Source organism: Montipora capricornis, chromosome 8 (genome assembly GCF_036669925.1).
Source record: "Montipora capricornis isolate CH-2021 chromosome 8, ASM3666992v2, whole genome shotgun sequence".
Taxonomy (NCBI): domain Eukaryota; kingdom Metazoa; phylum Cnidaria; class Anthozoa; order Scleractinia; family Acroporidae; genus Montipora; species Montipora capricornis.
In genome coordinates, this window is record NC_090890.1 from 44043886 (window position 1) to 44051385 (window position 7500).

The 7500-nt window shown below is 38.0% G+C and overlaps 1 pseudogene; it reads right to left on the reverse strand.

The window, feature by feature from the left end:
• Nucleotides 1-4002: 4002 nt before the first annotated feature.
• Nucleotides 4003-4991, reverse strand: LOC138014054 (uncharacterized; annotated as a pseudogene).
• Between the last annotated feature and the right edge of the window lie 2509 nt (nucleotides 4992-7500).

Genomic DNA, 7500 nt, shown 5'->3' on the forward strand with positions numbered 1-7500 from the left:
ACTGCATTTTCGGGATCAATTTTTATGAGCGGAAAAGAAAGATAGAATTTAACTCGCCCAGGCTTCAACGGAATCGCATCCAATCCAGTATTGATTAGTCGCATTCATGACCGTTTGAGATTGCACAAAATGGTTTCGCAAAATCGGCAGCTTTACCAAAGCTCACTTGGTTGCCGGACAACAAAACGTATTTGTTTTCTTACCTGTCGGTGTTTTAAAATACTAGCCCAGTTACGTCACCTAATACGTCAGCACGGTCTTGGAAATGCCCAAATAACAAAGAATTAAAGAAATTACACGAAGGGCCTTTGTGCAAGATGATATTGAATGCTTGTAGATTTGGAGGCTGTTTATGGAAAGCAACAAATTAAATCAAACAACAGCGTTAAAAAACTACACTGGAAGAGGGCAACCAGGAGGTCGCAATTTTACTGCGCATGTGTAAGATTTCTATGGCTGGTGTAGAGACTTCTCCAAGTAGAATTCGCTATTGGAAGGCAATTGCGATGATCACTTGACCACGGAAGACTACGTGACAAAAAGAGGCGGAAATATTTATTAAAAAAATTGTTTGCGTGACCGGAAATGAATTTTTTTCTGTTGTCGTTCATGCACGCCCGGTTATCGTATCACTCTGTTACACATCCCATCGGGCTAAGTACATGATTTTATAATTCTCCCGGTATTGTCAAGGAAAAGTATTAAATATTTTTAAATACCATCGTAGAAACTTGTAAAGCATCTGTTTACTGGTTTTGATTTGAATCAATGCAGTTAACAATAGTCTTAAATGTGAACAACTATTCTACGATCGCAGTTAACCCGATAGTTGGGTCACGGAATGTGGAATTTGGACACCTACGAAACTAAACTAAATATTCACCAAGATACTGTAACACACAAAACACTGAAATGCTGTGAACTTAAAAGGAAATCGGCTTAAAATCCCTCGAACAAAGTGAAGGCTACCTGAACCTCTTGTTGACATAAAGTTGTGGTGTGCCGTTTTTTAACTCGTGGATACGCGAAGCGTAGGGAATCAGGAGAGGACCCCCTTGAGACCTTTGGGAACTAGTTGCTACTCGCTGGCAAGGGAAGTAATTGACAAGGCCATGAGCACCTTTTAGGCCTGACATGCTGTACAATTATTGTTATTGTTATTGATGTTGCTGTTGTTATTATTATTATTATTATTATTATTATTATTATTATCATTATTAGTATTTTATTTGTTAATAATTTTTATTTTTTAATAACAGCAATTTGTTTTCTTGTATTAATAATGTACAATTTATCGATTTTTTTTCCTGTTATGCAGATAGGTTACATGATACACCCTATCTTGCTTTATCTACCAGCATCCAAATGTTTGTACTGCTACAATAATAATAGTAATAATGATAATAATGATAATGATAAATAATAATGGTGCTGATAATGTATGCTAACTATATGTGAAAAGTACTGTTTGCAAGTGACTGATCAATTGAACATAGAAATCCAGGTTCTTGTAAGGAAGGGGGTAAGGGGGGGCTGGCTGAGTTAACTTGTTCTAAGGCTTGTTCTAAGGCTTCTCCATAATGTTGTTGATTTTGGCCACTGGAGTGGCCTCTGGGCACTTATATGAAGGGCCACTCCAGTGGCCAACGGGCGTTAAACCCTTTAACCCTTTATTATTATTATTATTATTATTATTATTATTATTATTATTAGTAGTAGTAGTAGTAGTAGTAGTAGTAGTAGTAGTAGTAAGAATAAATAAAAAGTCGCAAGGAATAATAATGATAATAGTAACACTAAAAACAATTTTTAAAAAATAGAATATAAAAGAATGTACATTGTAGAATAATAGGACTAATAATATGATTCATTAAATTGTGATTATGTTGGGAAAAAAAAAGCAGTTTACAGAACTGAGAAGAATATGAATTTTAGTTCAATGTATGTGTATTTATTATTTTGAGGAACTGATTTTTTTGGTTTAAATTATAAATTATTATTAACCCACTCACTCCTCAGGTGCCTTAGAACGTCTCCAGTTGACAAGTTAAATTACCTGGCAGCAGACAGTAAAATGGTTGAGACAACAGAAAGTAAAGAGAATTTTTTTAAAAGATTACAATTTTTTTCCTGTTTAATACATGTTTCGATGTTAAGAACATCGTCGTCAATTACAAAGGCAAAATTGCGAAACATGCATAATCAACTATGATGAAGTGACAGAAATTTGATAACATGTTTGAGTGAAAAAATATTTTACCAATTTTTTGTCAGTTCATCATAGTTGATTATGCATGCTTTACATAGTCTTCATATAGTTCTAAAGGTTTTCCAAACACTTTGCAACTGTATGATGATGATGTTCGTAACATTGAAACAGAGTAAAATCTGTTAATCTGTTAAGGAATCAGTGGGTTAAAAGAAACAAAAATGAAACTACAGCTGATCTTTCGGACATTTATGACCTGCACCAACTTATGATCTCCCACTATTTTTAGGTGATGCCTGTGGTAAACCTTGCAAAGTTCCATATTTAAAGGGTGGATTCGAAGTCCATGGTCTCCCAGAAGGCATTCCATTCAAGAAGCCGTACAACTATGGCCGTATTCAGCTGAAACAGTTAATGCTGCATGCACACAACATCCACTTTACCATTACATCTACTCCGACATCTACGTCCACCTCAGCATCTCTCTCATCCAGATGTGTATCTACTCCACCATCTGCATCTACTTCAGGGTCTACATCTACTCAAACATCTGCCTTGACTGCACTCACAGTAATTACTTTGGCTACTACCACTTCCAGTGCAGCTGAAGTCCAAAATGTCTTGACAAAAATATGTGGAACAGAAGGAGCAAAGCGTGCACTGGATGGGGGAAGGGTGGAAGAAGAAGAGGTAGAAGTAGTAGATCGATTTGTGCCTTTCAGCCTCAGAGAGGCTGATGCTGTATGCTTCCTGTGAACATCTTTTTACACCAGATGCTTGGTTATGTGTTGGTGTGAACATGAAGCATTCAGATGAGGCAACAAGCTTAGTGCTACCCATCTACACAACAGCAGATGAACAATTCTGGCTTTTTCACACCATTTCAAAGCCAACAAGAAGTGTGAAGTCAGTGAATACCACCAAGATCAGAGGCCACTGGCTTGATCTCAGGCAAGACGGCTGTTATACTGTATTAAATAATGATCAAGTGCTCGGAAAGAACATTATCCGCACTGCTCATGGCCCGCTTTATTTTGAGTGCTTTATTGATTTGAATTCTGAGGGACCATTTACTTTACCTGGAGACATTCGTGCTGTTATTTTAGGCACACTTCAACAACAAGGATTGTGTACTGTATAAAAAGGGCTCCAATAATGAATTAATTCTTTTGGCGAGAGTAATTTAGCTGATTTTGTAATTAATGGGCAACTCAAATCCAAACTTTAATGATTATATGTTACTTATACATGCATATCTATATGTAGAAAAATTCCCTAGTGTAAAAATAATAATATTGTTGTTGGCTTTCCATACAGTTGCTAAAGTTAGTAGAAAGTTCCATCATCTACAGTGGTTATCAGTCACACGCACCCCTCAACGACATTTTTTGATATTTTCATAGTAAATCTTAGGTAGACGTGGGTTGGGCAAAAGATAAAACATTTTTATCACTATTATTGCCAAAAAATTAAGTGAGGTTAAAAAAACAATCAAAAATTGATTCTAGTCAATGTCCCTGGAAAGTCCTCTTCCGAGAGTGTCAAATTTTGTGTTGAATGATCACAATGAATTACCTTTACTCAACACAGAATTCAGCTAAGCACTGATTTACATTGAAACTATGTAAAGATCAAGTATTATAGTAAGCACAACAAGCAAAGGGTATGCGAATTTACTCCCATTGTTCCTCCTAGAGTGCCTGTAAAATAATGAATAAGCTAAGAGGATACACTCCAATAATTCGTTACAACATTGTTTATGAAGTAATTGTCGATTGCCAACACCAAGATGTTTACCTGATTGTAATTGTGCTGTTATTGAATGAACGGCGCCCCCAGTTTTCAGGCGGGTATGGACTGTGACTGGTGGATGATGCTACATACCGCTCGTGGCATATTGCGCAGTGGAAGAGGTCAAAACAGGCATGCGACGGTCCGCGATCACAGTTCCAATCAATCAAGCACTTTTGCCTACAAAATACATAAAACGACTTTGGTAGGATAGGACAGGAGCATTTTCCTCTCTCTGTCGCGGCGCATGCAACACAGCTGTGGATCATTCCCTTCTCAGGGTATGGGTGGTATCTTTCCAACCGATAATAGCTGGTCAAGTACTTGCGATAGCGGTAGATGCATTGAAGCGTTGAAGGGTGCATTTCCCCCAACACAACTCTGCAAAGCCTAGACCGGCTAAATTGGGCAACAGTTTTTCCGCTCTTCACAGCTGTCAAGAAGAAGCGGACCCCATCTGGTGTTGTGTTATGGACTAGATAACGTAGAATTTCGTCTGAGTAGCCATTTTCAATATTATTGTCCAACTTGATTACACCCTCTTCTTGTATATCATTAGCATACTGCTTCGTCAATCTCTTCCTCTCTTTCCCCTTCATCCTCTTTTTTATTACAAACTTTTAAATTACTTTCAGTTGTAATCACTACTGGATCGGAATCAGCAGGAAGCACTTCTGAAGGTGAATATTTTGCCCCAATTGTCTTTTCTTTCTCAGCTATCTCCCGTTTCTCCTCCTTCGTAGTCACCATTTTATTTTGTTTTTTATGGGTTCGTTTTTTATTACCTTCATCCTCCAGCTGACGCTCGGTTCTTTCACTTTGATATGCTTTTCGTACCGTTGAGTGGTACTCGTTAACCTTCATTTTTGAGTGCTTGTTTCTCAAATGGTGGGACAGGTGCAATACATCTTTGCCACAATGGGGTAACAGACAAGTCACGTACCATTTGTTTGAATGAGATAGAGTAAGGGACTGGCGATCATTCATTGCCCTTGTAATCCCTTTATGGTTTCTGGACGGGTGGTTATCTAGTCGTTTTAGACTTTTCACTATCTGCGGACATCCACAAATGCGGCACATGCTGCTCTTTCCCTGAAATGAACAACGCTGAGATTAGCCCGACGTACACACAATGACAAAATATGCGCTAAAATGTTTTCAAGGCTCAAACTAATCAGAGCTGGTTAGTTCAAATGACAACCAATCAGTCAATTCACAACCAACGGTAATTTTTGTTGAGAAAACGCATCTTTGCATAATTTGTATTGTCCTTTCCATAGAGATTCCAATCCTGTCAAATAAATAAGGGGAGGATTTAGAAGTGGCATAGCCGCGCCCAAGAGTGCCACAGGCGCGGCGAGCCTCAAGGGGGATCCGTCGGCACGCTCCCCCAGGAAAAATTTTAATGCAGTCACTGGAAAATAGTGGAGTTTTAAACAGGCAGTGAAAGCTAAAGCCTATTGATCCCACGGATACACCTCTTTCATAGTAGCGACCAAATAATACATTCTCTTGTTTGAATGCTAATAAGCCTTTCTAGCCTCGCTACGACCAACAAATATGTGAAGACTTTTTGTTTCAAAATAAAGGCAGTTGGTCTAATTAACCTAAAGACAAAAGAATGTAAAAGTGGTCGCCATTTATAAAATTGTTTTAAAAACGCAAACTTTGCACGAACATAAGATAAGCTCGTCCAAAAGTACCGTAGGCTCAGGGAAAAGTGGCCGAAGAACCACAGAAAAACGGCAAAGAATCGTGCTAAAGAGACTAGTTACACAAAGGAAACATTATCTTTCTTTGGCTAGGAAGAGCTTCTAAAACCGACAGAATATTAAGGGAAACGGGAGGCCGGAAATTATGACCAAAAAGGGGAAATTTCCGGCCAAGACAGTTGGAATCTCTGTCGTTTGTATGGTAATTTATTTGTTAGGAATGGTTACCGCAAACACGCATAGCAGTTCAACTATCGAGCCACCTTAATATTTATCTTTATTGCTTTCCCATCGACCAATTTCATTACAGTGTATTAGGCTTAGCTCAGCATGACCCAGCTTCGATGGTTTTTTTATTTTTTCGTTCTCTTTTTTTTTTCATTAGCGTACCCGAAACAAGACCGATTTTCATTATTTTAAAGCGATTCGTTCCAAATTATTTCGCGAAAACAAAACAACTCACCTTTGAGGGAAAATTTCCTCGGTTTCTTCTCATCGTCTCTTTCCTTTGTTAAGGATCTGGTGTATCAAAAAAACGCCATGATGAAAGACATGAAGGTCATGTCAGTTTCCATTTAAATGGAAGTTCCTCGCGTCTATTTCGAACTTTCCATTCCTTCACACTTTGGAACAAAGATCGAACTCGCTCGAAAGGTTGGAATGAGAGGCACATTATTTCAATATTATTGCATGTGAGATTATGAATTCCGGGGGATAAGGTCATTCCAACGCGACAACACATTTTATTATTTATATAACTATGTTCATGACTTCTTCTGAGATTGAGTCACTTAACAACAGAAATCAATTTGGAGATCTTCACTAGTTAACTAACGAACATGAAAAAATAACATACCTCTTTGACAAAGGACGAAAATAATCAATGCAAACAATACGATATGTTCCTCGCAGTGTTTCGCGCCAAAATTCAAGGCTCTTTCGCTCAGCGGCGTGGTTGCATGGCAGAAAAGTTTGGCTTCTCGAGTTTCCCATATTTACCTTTCTTAAATTAAACTCAGATATCAAACATTTTCACTGGCTCGCCGGACACGGGCCATCACGGTCAAGGAAAGCGTCAGCAATAAAGCGAGCTGAAAACATTTTTGCACCCTGAGAAAAAAATGGCGGACAAAAACCGTTTTGGATCAGAATTGACGGATGCAAAAATCGATGCTTTAGTCGACAATACATGAAAGAGTTGTTGATCCTGGAGTTTTTAATAAAAGAATCAGTCTACTCGGTATTGCTGGATATAAAATTATTATAATCGACTCGGAGCTACTCTAGGGAGTTTTGGCAACGACGTCGGGAACGGCAACAATAACGTCATCTCAAAACATAAATTCTCATTGTTGTAATCACTTCACGCCTATTCCAAGTTTTTTAATATGACAAAGGTGTGGCTTAATTTAGGAGAGAAATTTAAAATTTATCCTCAAGTGCTGACTTTTTATAAAACCTTAAATTGAGCTATTTCAGGTTGTTGTTATGCTGTACTCTCCGCACTAACACATCGCGCACAATGACCCTATTTTCGGAAATATAAAAATAACGAAAAGAAAGGGGTCGATTTTGGCAGTTTGCCGTGATAAACTATACACTTCACAATAACACAGCGAATAATGACCCCGATTTTCCGATATTTAGAAATTATCGACAAAAAAGGCGTCGATTTGGGTAGTTTGCCGTGATAAGCTATACACCCCCGCACTAACACATCGATTAATGACCCCGATTTTCCGATATTTAAAAAATAACGACAAAAAAAGGGTCAATTTCGGTAGTTTG